Source organism: Carettochelys insculpta, chromosome 14, assembly GCF_033958435.1.
Source record: "Carettochelys insculpta isolate YL-2023 chromosome 14, ASM3395843v1, whole genome shotgun sequence".
NCBI classification, from domain to species: domain Eukaryota; kingdom Metazoa; phylum Chordata; order Testudines; family Carettochelyidae; genus Carettochelys; species Carettochelys insculpta.
Window position 1 is genome coordinate 42,150,568 of NC_134150.1, and position 17,374 is coordinate 42,167,941.

At 49.2% G+C, this 17,374-nt stretch overlaps 1 protein-coding gene across 7 annotated transcripts in view; it reads left to right on the forward strand.

Annotated features, from left to right (window-relative positions):
- The window catches only part of ACSF3 (acyl-CoA synthetase family member 3), a 127,004-nt gene that overhangs the window by 81,847 nt on the left and 27,783 nt on the right, over positions 1 to 17,374 (forward strand). The window contains exons 8-9 of one of the 7 annotated variants that reach the window (XR_012647475.1): positions 7,239 to 7,453; positions 13,927 to 13,943. The exons of 5 other annotated variants lie outside the window; for them this stretch is intronic. The gene's annotated coding sequence lies outside the window, so the exon portion shown is untranslated. Of the gene's footprint in view, positions 1 to 7,238; positions 7,454 to 13,926; positions 13,944 to 17,374 lie in introns of those variants that run through there. One more of the 7 variants, XR_012647474.1, reaches the window with a different exon arrangement.

The following is a 17,374-nucleotide window of genomic DNA, read 5'->3' on the forward strand; positions in this document are numbered from 1 at the left end:
GTGGTACCGCAGTGCATCTGGTCACCTCACAGACCACACAGTCCCCGTCTGCTTCTGGGGGGGAGCTGTCCAAAGAGCAGGGCTCAGAACGAGGCTTCTGGCTTTACAGCCCCACCAGTGGTGACTGAGCTGAGAGGACAGGAGGAGGACACTCCTAGGCATCCATGGAATTGGAGGTGCTGGGTGTTGCTGCTGGCTAGTGACAAAGCAGGACATGTGCGGGTGTGAGCCCAGCCTTGTGTGGTAGAAAAGTTTGGATGTGCTAGTAGCAGCTGTGTGAGCTGAGCAAACGGGATGAGCAGTAACGGAGGGTCATGGGCGGAAGGTGCGAGGTAGAAACAGACAAGCAAAGCCTGGAATACAAATGGCCTTGCATGTACAGCGCACACCCAGGGCTCCTCTCCCAGCTGGGGGGGTTGTTTTCCTTGGCTGTGTGTAAATTTCAGGAACTCTGAATATGGCGTTGGGCATTCTCTGTAACGGCAAGGTCTCTCTCTAGCATATCTCCCTATGACTGCACTGCTTGCTCAGGGCTCCCTGGTGTCCCTGGGAATCCTGCGTTTTGAGGTTCTGTCCAGTTGCGTCAGACAGAGCAGGCCGCATTGGTGTAATACACCTATGGGGGAACAAGTCTCAGAGATGTAGCTCTGTTAGTCTGTATCTTTGAGAACAAGAAGTCCTGTGGCACCTTATAGACTAACTAACAGATATTTTGGAGCATGAACTTTCATGAGCAAAGACCCACTTCTTCATCCCATGAAAGTTCATGCTCCAAAATGTGTGTTAGTCTATAAGGTGCCACAGGACTTCTTGTTGTTCTCTACAGGGGAACAGTCTCCTCCTCTCCATTAACGGACAGAAGGGACTCTCCCAGGCTAGCAGGGACATGCTGCGCAGTCCAGGCAGGTAGCCAGGGCTGACCATTTATGGGTGCAGGTTATCCATGAACAGGTTTTCCATGGTTGTCCTAGCTATAGCACTGGGCTAGTAAAGTTATTGGGAGCTGTAACTCTCCTGTTGTGCTCCGGAGATACCCCTGGCATGTGACGTCTTCCCTGGCAGCCTTATCCTAGCCATAGCCCCTGGCTCCGCAGGAAAGTGCTTGAGAAGATTCCTAGATTCCATTGCGTTGACCAAGTTGGACCGCTTGTATCACTCAGGCTAGAGAACCGCCCCCGTCATTCCTAGAGCAGAGCTCTGAGTGAACCAGCCAATCCTGATTTAAACAGAGCCAGCGATGAAGAGTCCCCCATGACCCTTGGGAAATTGTTCCCATGGGTAGCTACTCTCCCTGTTAAAACCTCCCCCTGTTTTTACAGGCCAAATTTGTCTGGCTTTAGCTTCCAGCCCTCAGGCCATGTGAGCCCTTCCTCTGCTGATTGGAAGAGTCCATTGTTAAATATTCAGTCCCCATTTAGGTACCATGTAGACATAACTAAAATATCATCTGGGGTCCTAGCACATGGGGCTAAAGAAAACTGTAAGCAGACAAAGCAGCTGATGGTGTGGGGTTCACAGGTCAAAAGCAGGCAAGTGGGAGCCAACGTGCCTTGTGTACTATTCCTGGATTTCCTGCTGGCTTGGTGTAGCTGATGGGATCAATCATCCTGTATGACCAGTGTTCAGCCTCTGAGCTGCCAGCCAGACTCCTCACGTCACTTGGGAGAGATCAGAGTCCAAGTTCTCTTAGTAAGAGAAGTAGCTGAACACTGAAAAGTAGATTTCCTCTCTGAATGAATCACCTCTTAATTACCCCAGGAGGTTTAGCATTGGGATTTCCTTGGGCTCTGCTCTGGTAAACAGCAGTGTCTTTTGGAGGGAGGAAGGCTGGCCTGGGGCTTCAGGCACCGGACTGGTATTCCGGAAGGTTGTATTCAGGTCATGGTTGTGTCACAACCCCCTGTGGGACCTTGGCCAGGTCACACCGTGCGTCTGCTTCTCCTCTGTAATTGGAAATACTGCTTCCCTACTTCCCAGATCAACGGGATCAAGTTGGGAGGTGGTGGGGGCCATGCATACCTCAAGATAGATTGTCACTGTTTTCCATAAACCCTCAGTTAGAAGATCTGTGACAGCAGCTTCCTAGCTCCTGGAGTCAATACAACAATTTGCTAGATGGTTATTCTTGCGGAAAGATGGCTCTGGAAAAGTGTGAATTGCAGCTAGGCTCGGACGCAGAATTGAACGCTGTTCAGCTGAGCCAAAGTGGGACATGTCCCACCCTCTTTCGGAGCACAGTCCAAACAGGAAGTGGAGGGGTCGGAGGATAAGAGGGTGAGTGAGTGGAATCCAGCTAGGCTGGGAATGGGGTTACAGTCTGGTGTTGCAAGGTGAGACACACCGGTGGGTAGAGCTCTGCCCCACATTTTGGCAAAGGGAGAGGTAGCAGGGGGAACATGCCATGAGGTGGGGCATCAGCTCAGTACAGACAATGGCTTAAAATGAGCTGTTGATTTACAAGGCACACTGGAGGGCCTGGAAAGAAGGCAGCTGCACTTACAGGAGAAGCACAGGGTGGCTGGGCAGAGAGGAGACAGTTCAGCTGATGTGCTAGTTTCCCCCTGGAAGTAAGTGATTGTCCATTTACCCGCACTGTGGTGGAAGTGGAATGCAGAACAAGGGGCGGCCGGTAGGTCTCTGATTCCTTTTTGGTCAGACACGTGGGGGATTTGCTGGCAGCAGAATCTGCCCCCGGGCTTCAGAACAATCAGCTCCACTTGCCCTTGGTTTTAATGTAGGTGCAATATTTACATTTTCTGTAACAATGGCCAGAAGCCTCTCTAGGGGGTGAGCAACAAAGAAGAACCTGGCCTTGAGATGAGCCAGAACAAGGTCGGGGGACAAGAGAAATGGCCAGTGCAAGAGTGCCATGGCCAGTTCCGGGGCAGGGACATAGTATTTACAGGATGGAGTTGAGACCAGCAGCCTGAACATAGCCTGAGAAAAGTGGCCAAAGCTGGGTAGAGAGCTGCTGTCCAATAGCAACTCTACCCTGGGCTGTCTTCTGGGATCCTGGGGGAGTTTTTGGATGAAGTCCAGAATTAATAGCCCTGACTAGGGCCCCGGCAGTGTAATTTCTGCCACGCAGCTCTGCCAAACCTGATTCGTGGCACCCCTGTTATTTTAGGCTTGGACTTTCTTTCCCCGCAACTACTTTGCCCCCCTCCCCCATGCACTTTATAAAGTCCCAGTGTGCAGCGCCCGCTGCTCTCCCATCTTTTCCCCTGCTTCGGCCATTGCAGCTCCTCTCTCCTGCATAACTCTCGTTATGCCCGCCCTGGCCTTCTCTTGCGCTGACACTGCAAATCGTGCTAAACAGGACTGTTGTCCATTGCTGATAACTAACAAGGATAAGCAATCGCTGCAGCCTGGACTGAGACTGGAAAACTCATGTCACTGATGGCAAGGCAGCTGCTCAACTGTTATAGGTCTCCATGGGAAAAAGCCAGTGCACTGAACAGCTGTGCCACCAAGCCTCCATCTCTAAGGACAGTTCACACTGGGCTCAAGAGAAATGGTGTCAGATACACGCTTCCTGCTTAAGGACTTTGCAGGCAAGGTGCTGGGGAGCAGACCTGGGAAACTCAGTCTTGTCTGTACACTGAGTGCTCTCCCTTTCTCGGTGCACCATAAATAAATTCTCCCAGTCCGTCCTAGCACACTGTATCAATCTTGTTTAATAGACTAGAAAGCTTATTGCATGGCAGCAGGTCATGAGGAGTGTCGAGGTGATGGATTGTGCCTTCCCGGAGTCGAGCACCGTTGACGTATAATGAAATATTTATGATTTATTCCAGCTAATAAACTGGAATGAAGTGTGTGATGTATGGGAGCAGATGAGAGAACTATTTATGCCATTTTCATTGTGTGGCGGGGAGGGGGCAGTTTATGTCCGGCTCAGACACACACACGTGCGCACCCCTCCTAGCAGGAAATGCACGTTTCACTTCTGTGAGCGTGGCAGACCTGAATGCCATTGTTGTTAACTCTCTCCTCAATATTTGTGCTGCCTTCACTCGCTCTTCCACACCTCCCTTGGAGAGCAGCATCCCTGGAGGTGTAGCAGGCTGCTGGTTTTGAATTTTAGACGTTGGGCTGCATGCCCAATGGAGGGCTGCAGCCGTGATTCAAACCCAGGAAAAGGACAAGGCTTTCTGCTTCTGTTCCCATGGCCTCTGTCAGCTAGGCATCTAGAATAGCATCGCCGCTGTGCCAAGGCCTGGAGCGCTACACTCCTGGCGTTTCTGAGTTACCTACAAAGATCGTCTCCACTGGCACCCCACACAATGGGAGTGCTGTAGCCCAAACAGAGGAAAATCCCTTCCTTTCAGCCTCTGCTTCTTGTATTTTTATAGCAAGCTGATTTGCAGGGATGTTGTGCTCTCCTGGGTTGTGGTAGAAACAGGGTGCCCGTCTCTGAGGTTTTATGCTTTTCCTTGTCGTTGGTCGGTCATGCCAGGCACTTCAAAGTACCAGCGGGTTAGCCGCGGCTACACACGAGCCAGCACTAGGAAGCTTAACACTTTGAAGTTGCCACGGGGGAGAATTAGCTTAATGCATATGCACTGCAGCACTTCATTAATAATCTCCTGACACCCTACTTACCATGCTCCCTTTGAAGTAGGGAGGTAGTGTAGACAAGCCTGATGAGCTTCAAGAAGGGATTAGACATTTCTATGGATAACTGGAATCTCTAGTTATAATAAATGACAGCAAAAGGTTTTGGGGGAGCTACTAAACCACCTGCTTTCAGCATTTAAGACAATCTAAGAGATAAGGATGAGATGTCATGTGAGGGACGGATTAGCCTATAGCTACCTAATGTAGATTGATTGTCTTTGGCTAAAACATCTGGCACTGGCTGCTGCCAGATGGAACAGTGGACTTGGTGGACCTGGGATCTGGTCCAGTCTGCCAGTTCTTCTGTCCCCAGCTATTCTAGCGCCTATAATAAGATGGGGAAACTGAGGCTAGTTTTCACTGCCCACTATTGCTTTGCACAGACCAGGTAACTGGAGGACACAGAGAACCAAGGACGTGTCGAACTGGCCTTTGTTCTGCCCGGTTTATCTGCTTGCAGACACAACATAGGCACATACAGTTGCACGACGTTTGTGAAAATCTGGCTTTGAGTCCCGGATGCTCTGGTGCCCTTTGTTCCTCTTGCGCCGCAGGCAGCTGGTATAGGGATTCCAGGAGATGCCCCTACCCCACCCCTGCTCCACCCCCACTTGTAAGATCCTGCAGAAGCATGCACCACTTGCCGTGAGCGCAGGGAGCAGTTCTACTTTTCCCCCCACTCCCCAAGTAGCCTGAAGAAGCCCTTCAGGCTCTTGCTTAAACACATCCCACCCCACCTTGGCAGCAGCACTGGGATTAGTACCCCAGGATTCCTGGTTCCTAGCCATCTGCTAGCACCTCCTGCCTTTTTAAATCAGTCACTATGTTAACCAGAAAAGTGGGGCTGCCGTGGGGTGACCCCTGCCTGCCCCCCATATGTCCCAGTAGCACAAAGTAAAATGAAAGCAGCAAAGGAACGGTACACACGAGAAACAGCAATGGGGTAAGGCTGCTTCTGTTCAAAGCCTCCTAGGCACCCTGCACTGCCCATCACCCTGTGCCACAGAAAAGAGACAAACCATGTTCCACTCTCACCGCATGCCAGGGTTGTCCCACCTGCTGTTCCTTTTTCTGCCTAATTAGTTCTCATTTGCAAAGCCCTTTGAGATCCTCAGATGAAAGGCAGTGGCGAAGGACAAAGTGTCATTATGTCTGACTGCCTCAAAGAAGGGTTCCCTGGGGCGGGGGGGTCTTGCAGCTGGCACGCCTGTTGTCCCACCAACATGCTAATTCAGAGAGCCCTGCAGTTCTCCAGGTCCCGTCTGTGCAAAGGAATCCGGGAGGGAGGGTGTCTCATTCTCTCTTTGCCTTCTTGAGCTGAGAGAGGGCTCTGCCAGGCAAACAGCCAGCAGCAGGGAATTCCTATCAGAACTTGTAAAGAAAAGCTTCCAGGCTTCCAAAGAGCAGGTGACAGACGCATCAGGATACTAGTTTCAACATCACTTCAGCAGAGGTACAGAGATTTCCTGCCAGCAGCCTGCGGCTTCATCCGCAGGGTGTGTCTGGGGAGCGTCCTGTCTGCACCGAGCTTCCCCGGCTTGGATCAGAAAGAATTGCTTGTCATTTTGGCTGGAGTCGTGTATTTGCACTGGCGTTACCATTCAAGCCATCACTTGTGCAGTACGCTGCAGCTCTGGTAACCCGAGGATGATTGAGATCTTCTAAATTCCATTGGAAAGTCTGTGTATCAAAGGAGCTGTAGCCAGTATCAGAACCAACACAGGAGATGCATGTGGCTCTGTTTATGTGGTTCATGAGACAGCTTTGAAACAGTAAACATTAATCTTTCACTGTGATCAGACAGCAGTTCTTCCCCTGTTCTGAGCCCAGCAAATCGTAGCTGATACGAAATGTTTCACATGTACAGCAAACCAAAGCCCTAAGGTGGGGACAGTTGAGTCACACAGGGAGGTGACACCTGTCAAAACAGCCATCAGTTTTGAAAGTCTGCCTCTAATTTATTTAAGCAAATGTGGAAATTTCATTTTCTCTGCAATGCCAGACTGGGCCAGCAGTTCAGAGTTAAATGTCTAGTTCTTATCATTCCCCCTGCCCCCCCAAAATGTGGGCAAAGTTACATGCAAGAGTAAAGTTGTACTGGCAGAATTACAGAGCTGGGTTAAAAGCCACTTTACAACTGGGTGCCAGAGTGGTTAGGGCTGAAGGCTTCAAACTGGAGCTTACGTTTCTGGATTGTGAGCCTTAGTTGGAGGGTTGGGAAAGTCTTGGGTCTAATCTGGTTTTGTTTAAAGCCATTAAATGGCTTTCCCTCTTCTGTGGCAGTGTGTCCAGGGTGAGGTAACCGGGCATTGCTTGGGGGATGCTTAGAGAGAAGTTCTTTGAATCACAGAGGTGATCTAGGTGGAAACAAGGCAAAACCCAGAACGGGTTTAGAGCACCTGCTGTCCGTAGCTTCAGGCGAGTTGAAGTGTTTCCATAAAGCCAAGTGCCTAGCCTCTGTCACAGGTGGAGTTGTGTAGTTGGATGGGGTATGCAGGCTGGCTCACACTGATCACCCCACTTTGCCCAGACAGTGCCCCTTCCTCCCCTCCACTTCTCCCCTATTCCATTTTCCCTCCTAAGTTGTCTGGAGCTCATCTGCAACCTTCTTCCACCAGAAACAAGTAACTGGCTGAGGTAAAGGAGGGAGCTAAGGAGGAATCAGCCCAGAGCCTAGCACCCCTCAGAGAGTGAAATTCAGCCCAGCGCAAGGCCCATGTACCACTCAAGTCCTGCTTCGTCGCTGAGGCCCTCTGCACACTGCAGAGCAGACCAACACTAAGAACCACCTAAAGAACCCACGGGACTTGGGCACACAGTGGGGTGACCAAAGGTCAGTCGTTCCCTTTTTTCTTTTTGCTTAGCTTCAAAATATATTTCCTTTCAAACCAACATTTCAGTGCGTACTCATACTGTCGTGGGAGCTGTGTGTGATTGCGCAAAGGAATGGTGGGTCGCCCTTTTCTCTGGGTGAAGTATTGGATGCTCTAATCCCATTTAGAGGTCACCTCTGTAGAAATTAAAGGAGGCCTTGTTTGTGCCTCTGACCCCGTGCTGCTGGTCCATGAAACAATGAAGATGTTTCCTGTCCCTGCATCTTATTAGTGAGTAGAGTGTCCTCTTATTCCTACAGGAAGAGCTGTGTAGTTACAAGAGTGTGCTAGGAAAACGCAGCTTTACATAGGGGTCTCTTCTTCATTTAGCAATGCCTGTTGCCTGGCCTTCCCCTTTGCAAGGTGAGTAGTTGTGGGGAGCAGTCAGGCCTTTGTGAGCAGTTCTGCTCTGTCCAAGCACCCTCTGTGCCTAATTTGATGTAAAAATGTCCTCAAGTGCTTGCCAAGGCTGAATGTTTGGATGTTTGATTTTAGCTAATGGCTGAACACTGCTTATGCAAAAGGAGAGACCAGAGTAAGGCTGGGCTTGATCAGGTCAGCTGAGTCCTAATGTCCTATTTTCCTGGCAGCAGGTCACTGCTGTGTTACCCCTACAATTTGAGCTAGCTTTCCAATCCTGCAGGGCTGGGTTCTGGTCTCCCTAAGGCCTCGGTGTACAAGACCCAGGAAAATTCTGATTCCAGGCTCTCTCATGTTGCTGCTGTGAGAAGCAGAAAGCTCACGGCCTGGTGATTGTATGCCCAGCTGGGTTTACAGTGCTGGCAGATAGCGAGCATGTCTTTGATTTGTAAACCTGATGGAGACGCGTCTGGAGCTGGCCAGGAATGTTCCTGCTCAGGGCTGATGGGAATGCACTTGACAGCGTGTGTTGGAGGAAGGCAGGCGTTTCTCTTCCAGGGAGAATCAGTGCAAAAGAGAATATTTGTAAATAACATTAAGGCTGCGAAAGAAACCGACAAAAGCCAGAAAAGTCCAAGTTGTAATTGACAAGTTGGTGCGGTGACTCAGTGCTCACTGGTGTCAGCTCTGCGCTCTCAGCACCACCAGTTCTCATCCCCGGTAGGGACTTTCTCTGACATGGTCTTTACATCAAAAATTGCAACATATGTTTTGGAGGGCTCCCGCCTCCACCCATGTGGACCTTTTATTTCCAGACACCTGGGTTCAAATCTGCCTGAGGTCAAGAGCGAAATGAGATTAGCATGCTAGCTCCAGTTCCCGGTTGAGATAGTCTCGATCACAATGCTGTCTGATGTGGGGCTTGCTTTGTTGGCAGATTCCGCTCAGCACCATTCTGCAGGGCTGATGGACTTTGCCACCGACCGAAACTTTCTCCACCTCTAATTTAATTCCTCTCTTTAACTGTGGATTGAATCCATCCCTGGTGTAACACCCCCTCTACCCCACCCCCAACGCATGGGGAATGGAGCTGTCAGGATTGTTGATGGATTGCGTAATCCATTGCTTGACCTATGAAATATATTCAGAGACCATGCAACTACTATGCGGTTTGTTGCCAAAAGTCAATAATAGTGTATTCTAAAAAGAGAGGCTCAGGACTTACCTACACAGGCAAGGTGTACTGCACTGCAGCTTTCTCACTTTGAGGTGTGAAAAAACATCCCCTGAGCACAGCAAGTTACAGCACTGTAAAGTGCCAGTGTTAACGGGCTCCCAGCACTGTTAGCTACTCCCCTGGTGGAGGTGGTTTACCTAGAGCAGGGGTGAGAAAAGTGAGGGATGGCTCCCTCAGGGCAACGGGAAATGTTATAAGGGGGGTGCAGCATGACCGGCTGCTGGGTCTCAGGCTCATCCATCTCATCAAAAACGCTGAAAGGTGTGACTGTTTTTATGCCTGTGTTCACATATATACAACGATTAATAGGGGTTTTACCGTCTACAGACTTATTTTCTTAGACATGCTGAAAGGGGTTATTTATATAAGCATAACTGAAATTTCCATCAGGTTGGATTACATTAGACAGATTGGGGTCCCTGCTAATTGCAGGGATGTAACAAGTTTGCTTACCCCGACCTAGAGCACAGAGAGAGCTCTCTCCCCGAGCCCTCACCACGACCACATTTCCATATTAAGGCAGTGCAGCAGCAGCAGCACTTTAATCTTAGAAGTGTAGACCAAGCCTCCGTACGGCATACCAGTTTCTGGGAAGACGTCCCTTGCAGTGTTGTTAAGTTCACCTTACACTGAAGTTATGCACTTCAGCTAGCGGTATTTATAGCTAGAAGTGACAAAACTCTTTCCACGTCACTAAAATCCAACCCGTCTGTTTTTACCACTTCCTTAACTTCTTGATCTGTTCCTTCCTGACGTTTGTTTGGGATGCTAGAGTTCCAGGGACTGGTTTGTGAAGTTACCAGCTGAGCTCATTCCAGAGCAGAACGTTCATGCATTTTTCCTTTTGACAAGTTTCTTATTGCCTAATGCCAAAGCTGACTTCAGTTTTGCAAAGTGCTTTGAATACGTAGCATAAGTGAATGGGAATGCAGAAGGAGAGAGGCCAGTTCAGGCTGTGTAACTGCTAGAAACACATATATGGAGACTCACAAATGGTAGAGTAAAATTACCTGCTTAATGTGTTGTGATGGGGTTCAGGGGTCCCCCTGCACTGCACTCCGTCTGCTGGCAGGATTGACTCTCACTCAGCAGGTACAACAGAAGGTTTATTAGGCAACAGATGCCCAGTTTCTCACAGAAGCGTCAGTACAGCAGCCAGAGACAGTCCTTCCAACCCGTCCTGGGGAGAAGACCCCGAGGGGTGCCCTTCTGGGGTGTAGCTTCCCCCTTCTCAGGCTGGCTGCCTTCCAGCTCCTCTTTCCCCAGCTTCCTAACTGCCGCCCCCGATTCAAAACCCAGCTCGGCTCCTCCCTCCTCTTTGTTCAGGGCAGAGGTGTTACCTGCCAGTTGTAGCCCCAGGGTCATCCTTAGCCACTGGGAGCTGCTGCTTGCCTCAGACATCCAGCCTGACTCTCACATGCACTCCCCCCACTCCATCACATCGTGTATTAATATGTGTGATATGAATAATACATATTGATAATGTGATCTATATTAGCCTAGCACAGGGGTCTACATCCTGCAGCTCCAGAGCCACATGCGGCTCTTTAAGGACTTTGTGGCTCCTGACACTGTAATTGCAAAGTAAAAAAACCTCCTCCTGACTGAACGTCTGAAACCCCAACAATGAACAACTGATCTCTAAATAGCAAATGACATGCAATCTCGAAATGTCGTTAGCTCCCCCAGTAATAGGTGCAGTGCCTTGTGGGATATAACCCTGTATCTTTGTTTTGATCATGTTGCTAATAAAGCCTTGATTTTGCAAAGGAAAAGGAAGCTGGGAGCATTCCTGCTGTGAAGGGCGACATGCATTTTAAGAGAACTGAAATTAAATGCGAAGTAAAATTGGCGGCATAAAGGGGGGTTGGGAATGAAAGTCAGGAATGTAGTGGTACAAACACACACGTAAAGTGCGAGGAAATAGAAGACGTAAGAAGTGTGTGAACATCCTGCAGTAATCGTGTATTGCATTACAAATCATTGCGTGTGCGGTGTTCTTAAAATAGGGCCTACAAAAAAGGTTGGTGTGATGTTATTTGTAAAGGAGCATCTCGTATTCTCCCACATTGTGGCTCTTGAATTGTTGGGTTTTTTTTTCTTTACTGAATTTGAAAAAAATGGCTGCTCTTGCTGTTTTGGTTGCCGACCCCGGCCTAGAGTATATTGGTCAGTACTATTGCTAACACTCTCTAATGGAAGATAAAACTGACCTGACAGAGGGGTCTGGCAACAGCAGAACACCCTCCCCCCGAGGATTAGCAGGACAAGTTTTTCTATGTATTCCTGCTTTCCCAGAAACTCCCCTCCAGGAAACACAAACTGTCCGTGTGTTTTGTTTCATCAGCCAAACATTTCAGTTGTTTGGTGAGCACAGAACATAAGAACATAAGAATGGCCATACTGGGTCAGACCAAAGGTCCATCGAGCCCAGCATCCCATCTGCCGACGGTGGCCAATGCCAGGTGCCCCAGAGAAGGAGAACAGAAGACAATGATCAAGTGATTTATCTCCTGCCATCCATGTCCTGTCCTTGTTAGGAAGGCTAGGGCACCATACTTTATCCCTGGCTAATAGCCATTTATGGACCTAACCTGCAAAAATTAATCAAGCTCTTTTTTAAACCCTAATAGAGTCCTGGCCTTCACAGCCTCCTCGGGCAAGGAGTTCCACAGGTTGACTGTGCGCTGTGTGAAGAAAAATTTCCTTTTATTAGTTTTGAACCTACTACCCATCAATTTCATTTGGTGTCCCCTAGTTCTTGTATTATGGGAAAAGGTAAATAATTTTTCTATATTCACTTTCTCCACACCATTCATGATTTTATATACCTCTATCATATCGCCCCTCAATCGCCTTTTTTCCAAACTGAAAAGTCCCAGTCTCTCTAGCCTCTCCCCATATGGGACCCTTTCCAAGCCCCTAATCATCTTAGTCGCCCTTTTCTGAACCTTTTCTAATGCCAATATATCTTTTTTGAGGTGAGGAGACCGCATCTGCACGCAGTACTCAAGATGTGGGCGTACCATAGTTTTATATAGGGGAAGTATGATATCTTTTGTCTTATTATCAATCCCTTTTTTAATAATTCCTAACATCCTATTTGCCTTACTAACTGCCGCTGCACACTGCGTGGATGTCTTCAGAGAACTATCCACTATAACTCCAAGATCCCTTTCCTGATCTGTCGTAGCTAAATTTGACCCCATCATGTAGTACGTGTAATTTGGGTTATTTTTTCCAACATGCATTACCTTACACTTACCCACATTAAATTTCATTTGCCATTTTGCTGCCCAATCACTCAGTTTGCTGAGATCTTTTTGTAGTTCTTCACAATCCCTTTTGCTTTTGACTGTCCTGAACAACTTGGTGTCATCTGCAAACTTTGCCACCTCACTGCTTACCTCATTTTCTAGATCATTGATGAACAAGTTGAACAGGATCGGTCCCAGGACTGACCCCTGGGGAACACCACTAGTTACCCTCCTCCATTGTGAAAATTTACCATTTATTCCCACCCTTTGTTTTCTGTCTTTTAACCAATTCCCGATCCATGAAAGGATCTTTCCTCCTATCCCATGACCACCTAATTTACATAAAAGCCTTTGGTGTGGGACCGTGTCAAAGGCTTTCTGGAAATCTAGGTATATTATGTCCACTGGGTGCCCCTTGTCCGCATGTTTATTAACCCCTTCAAAGAATTCTAATAGATTAGTTAGACACGACTTCCCTCTGCAGAAACCATGCTGACTTTTGCCCAACAATTTGTGCTCTTCTACGTGCCTTGCAATTTTACTCTTTACTAGTGTTTCTACTAATTTGCCTGGTACTGATGTTAAACTTATTGGTCTATAATTGCCAGGATCTCCTCTAGAGCCTTTTTTAAATATTGGTGTTATATTGGCCGTCTTCCAGTCATTTGGTACCAAAGTGGATTTAAAGGATAGGTTACAAACCACTGTTAATAACTCCGCAATTTCACATTTGAGTTCTTTCAGAACCCTTGGGTGAATGCCGTCCGGTCCTGGAGACTTGTTACTATTCAGCTTATCAATTAATTCCAAAACCTCCTCTAATGTCACTTCAATCTGAGTGAGTTCCTCAGATTTGTCACCTAAAAAGGCTGGCTCAGATTTAGGAACCTCTGTAACATCCTCAGCCGTGAAGACTGAAGCAAAGAAATCATTTAATCGCTCCGCAATGGCACTGTCTTCCTTGATCGCGCCTTTTATATCTTTATCATCCAAGGGCCCCACTGCTTTTTTAGCGGGCTTCCTGCTTCTAATGTATTTAAAAAACATTTTACTATCGTTTTTTGAATTTTTGGCTAGCTGTTCCTCAAAATCTTTTTTGGCTTTTCTTACTACATTATGACACTTAATTTGGGAGTGTTTATGTTCCTTTCTATTTTCCTCACTAGGATTTGACTTCCACTTTTTCAAAGCTGCCCTTTTCTCTCTCACTGCCTTTTTAACATGGCTGTTTAGCTATGGTGGTTCTTTGTTAGGTCTCTTACTGTGTTTTTTTGTTTGGGGTATACATTTAAGTTGGGCCTCTAGTATGGTGTCTTTAAACAGTTTCCATGCAGCTTCCAGGGATTTTAGTTTAATTACTCTACCTTTTAGTTTCTGTTTAACTAGCTTCCTCATTTTAGTGTAACTCCCCTTTTTGAAATTAAATGCCAGAGTGTTTGTGTGGGGCACGTTGCTGTACCTGTAGATTTGATCCAGGAGAAGGAGTATGCAGTCTGGTGAACAGTGGGAGGAGTCTGGCAGCGCTGGCATTTTGCTCCCCAAAGCATGTTAATGTGTCATCGTAAACCCATTCCAACAGCAACACAGAGAAGAATCCCCCACTCAGAGATATCAGCCGCTGGGGAGTCAGCTAGTGTGTTCATATTCTGCCGGGGTTGAATGGACTTGCAGGAGATGGGACAGTGTTCAGCATTCAGAGACTGCAGGAAGGCCCCAGCATGCCCCAACAAGCTTGCAGAGCTGCTGGCACCAGGTATGGAGTCAGGGTCTGAGGGAAAGCCGTTATTTTATTCTAAGTCTGCCTGTGAGAAGGAAGAGAGTCATTAAACAAACAGCAGCATCCTCTGAACTAGTCTCACTGGAGTAGGAAACCCTTCCTGGCATGGCAGCCGTCTATGCTGTTGTACTGGATGTGCTGGTTTACTTGAGAGGTGGGTAGCAGATGGCACAGGGCAGAGGGTGATGTGCTTGTGCTCTGGGTACCACGATTCCCTGGAGCTGTGCAGGAGTGACACACACAGTATGCCTTGTCCTGTCAGCAGTGGAAGGGACATCCAATCTCAGCTGCTTGGGGTTTAGAGAGAAGAAGTGGGACAGGAGAGAAATGGAGAGAGAGAGAAGTTGAAAAGCACGTCCCTGAGATACCAGCAGCGATGCCAGTCACACAGAGGAGCAATCCTGCCTCTGCTGCCTGAGGCCCAAGATCGCTTGCGTCCGAGGGGTGGCCGTGATACTGGCAGGACAGAGGCCATGACGTGCCAGAGCGCCAAAGGGTGGGGGGCCCTCTCACTTCTCCAGCTGAGCCCTCTCCTGCCCCGGTTGTGTTCAGTGTGACGTTACCGTTACCTCCTCTCGGTGGCTGCCAGGGAAGCTGCAGCTCCAGGTGCAACTAGTAGGAAGCAGAACCTTTTTGAGAACCTTCTGAAAGCAGCAACGTGGAACCCAGGTAGGATCTGGCTGCTGGCTAGCCAGCGCACGCATAGACACTTACCATGCCGAACGGAGCGCCTGGGGGCACTGGAGAAATCAAAGCTGTCCTAGACCTTACATGACCAGCTTGCAAAGGCCGTCTGCCCAGGCATGCACGCTGTTCCTGGCGCCAGACTCCACGCCATGTACACCAGGAGGACGGGTCCTGACCTCACAAGTGGAGAAGGGTGAAGTTTCAGGAGGGGAGCAGAGAAGAGGCACTAGCTTTCAGAGGGCACTAACCAAAGATCCCATCTTGGATACTGAGCAAGTGCACTGCTCACCCCACTGGGCCAGACTGAGGGAGCGAAACCAGTGGCCCCCAGTTGCACTGCTGCACATATTTCTCAAGGAGGTGTTCAGGAGAGAGGCTGGAGCACTGAGAAGCCTTCCCTGGGGTCCCATGCACCTTGAGCTCACGCATGCGGAGGGGAGAGCAGAGCTGCTTTAGAACAGAGAGCTACCTCTCAGCGTGGCAAAGAAACCTGCGGTGGTTATTTCCTGTCCCACTCCCTGTACAGGAGCGATCAGTGGGACAATTCCCAATCTGTTAGAGAGGCACCGAAACTTTGTCAGATTTCCTTGCAGTCCTTTTGCCAAACCGTTAGCATCAGCTTCTTGCCTCAAAGAGCAGCCGTCGGGGAGCCAGTTCTACTCCAGCCTCCAGTGCTACATGCTGCGTACTCTGAGCCCAGCACGAAGGCTATCGCTTGCCCTGGTTCAGCTGAAGCCCAGCCCATAGATGTGAACTCAGTCTTCCCCGGTGCAGAGGCAGTGGCAGAGAGCCTTTGTGTAGAACCCCCTGTTCTGAACTGCCAGTGATTTCTGTGCTTCTAGGGGAGCTTCTGTCCTTCGGGTATTTTTCTGGGCACAGCTGAGAGAGCCAAACCAGGGCCAATGGCTTAAAACAGGGCTACTCACAGCCCAAGCCTGGGGGTTCTGCACTGTCAGGCACCAAACCGGTCACCCTGCGCTCTTCCGTCACCACGGTGGCCAGCAAGACGTCACACGACCAGTAATTCCTGCGCCACAACCCATCCCTGCCTCACACAAGTGAGAGGTGATGAAAACTAGTTTCACCAAATCCAAAAATGTTCTTCCTGTCCCAGTGGACCAGTCGCGTCCCCTGGCCAATGTATCCCTCAGATCTCACCCAGAGAGCACGCCAGGCCCCTCCTTTAGCCTCTAACATCTGAAGGTTTATTAACCGAAAGAAAGAATAGGGGGAGAGGGAAATTGCTCCAGCAATCAAGTCCCATACACCAGTCACACAGTTCTTGGTGCAGGTTGCAGCAGAGGTGGGGCAGGTGGCTATCGTCAAAGTCTTTGGAGCCCATCCTACGTTAGGATGGGTCAGCGACCCGTCCGGGCCCAACTTCCCAGCAAAGATGCTCCTGCAGCGATGAGCTGGAGTGAAGACAAAAGGAGAAGCTTTCGGGGCTCCCTTTAACCCCTCGCCCATGTGGAGGGAATTCCATTGTTCTCATCATGTGTAAGCATATCCAAGATGGAGCCTGTCACATGAGGAGGTCACCTGCCCAAGTCATTTTAGGCAATCAGCCATTGCTTGTCTTCTGGTTTGCATGTTCACAGCCAAATTCATCAGGCATTGATTGGCGCTTGATAAGGCCCTTTGCTGGTTAAGTACACTTCACTCCACTAGGAGCCCTTTCACAACAGGTGGCCATGCCTCCTGCTGAGCTCTCCTAGAAACTAAAACTTCAAGTACAAGTATGGAGCCAAAACTTACAACCTCAAATATAAAAGTGACGCATGAGGATGAGCAGTCAAAACAGAATCTGCAAACCACCAGCTTTCAAGAGACACCTCACTTGGGCCGCGATTTGGCACCAGCATGGAGCAGTGGTTGCCACAATGGTTTGCATGTGCCTGGCAGAATACAGTATCCGGTTCCTTTCTCACGAAGGGCTGAGCCTGCACTGCACAAGGAGCCTGCTAGCTGCTCATCTGCAGTGGTGGGTGCCTGCCACAGTGCCAACACACACCTCTCAGAGCTCTGCCCATGGAGCTGGGGTGACACCCTGCCTGCAGAGCCCCTCACCCCAGGGGGCACAGGCCAGCTGATCCCACACTTCCCCGTGCTGGCAGTATAGCTACCGGGGAGTGAGAGCTCTCATTAGCCACAAGGTGCTCTCACTTTCCACATGGAGACCTGGGCTCAGAGAAGTCTCCCTTCTCCAGCTGCGTTCACAGGGCGGGCTTAACCCGTTCCTATTGGACAGCTGTTGGCTTAACAAAACCAGCACAGAGTGTGGAAAAGTAACAGCTCCGCCACGTGCAAATTGGGAACACTGACACCGCTGCTCTTGGCTGTGGAATTCAGACAAAACTCCCTCTCTTCCTGTCGTCTCCAGGCACACAGCTCTCCTAAACCCTCCTCGCTCCTCAAGCCACATTTCAATTACTGCTCAGTTCTACGGCACTGTCAGTCTGACAGGCTGCACCGATGACTGGTTAACACAGGTCATTTATCACACGGGACGTGAATTCCGTTCAGCCTCCAACAAAACTCCGGAGCGTGCCAGCTTAAAAACATT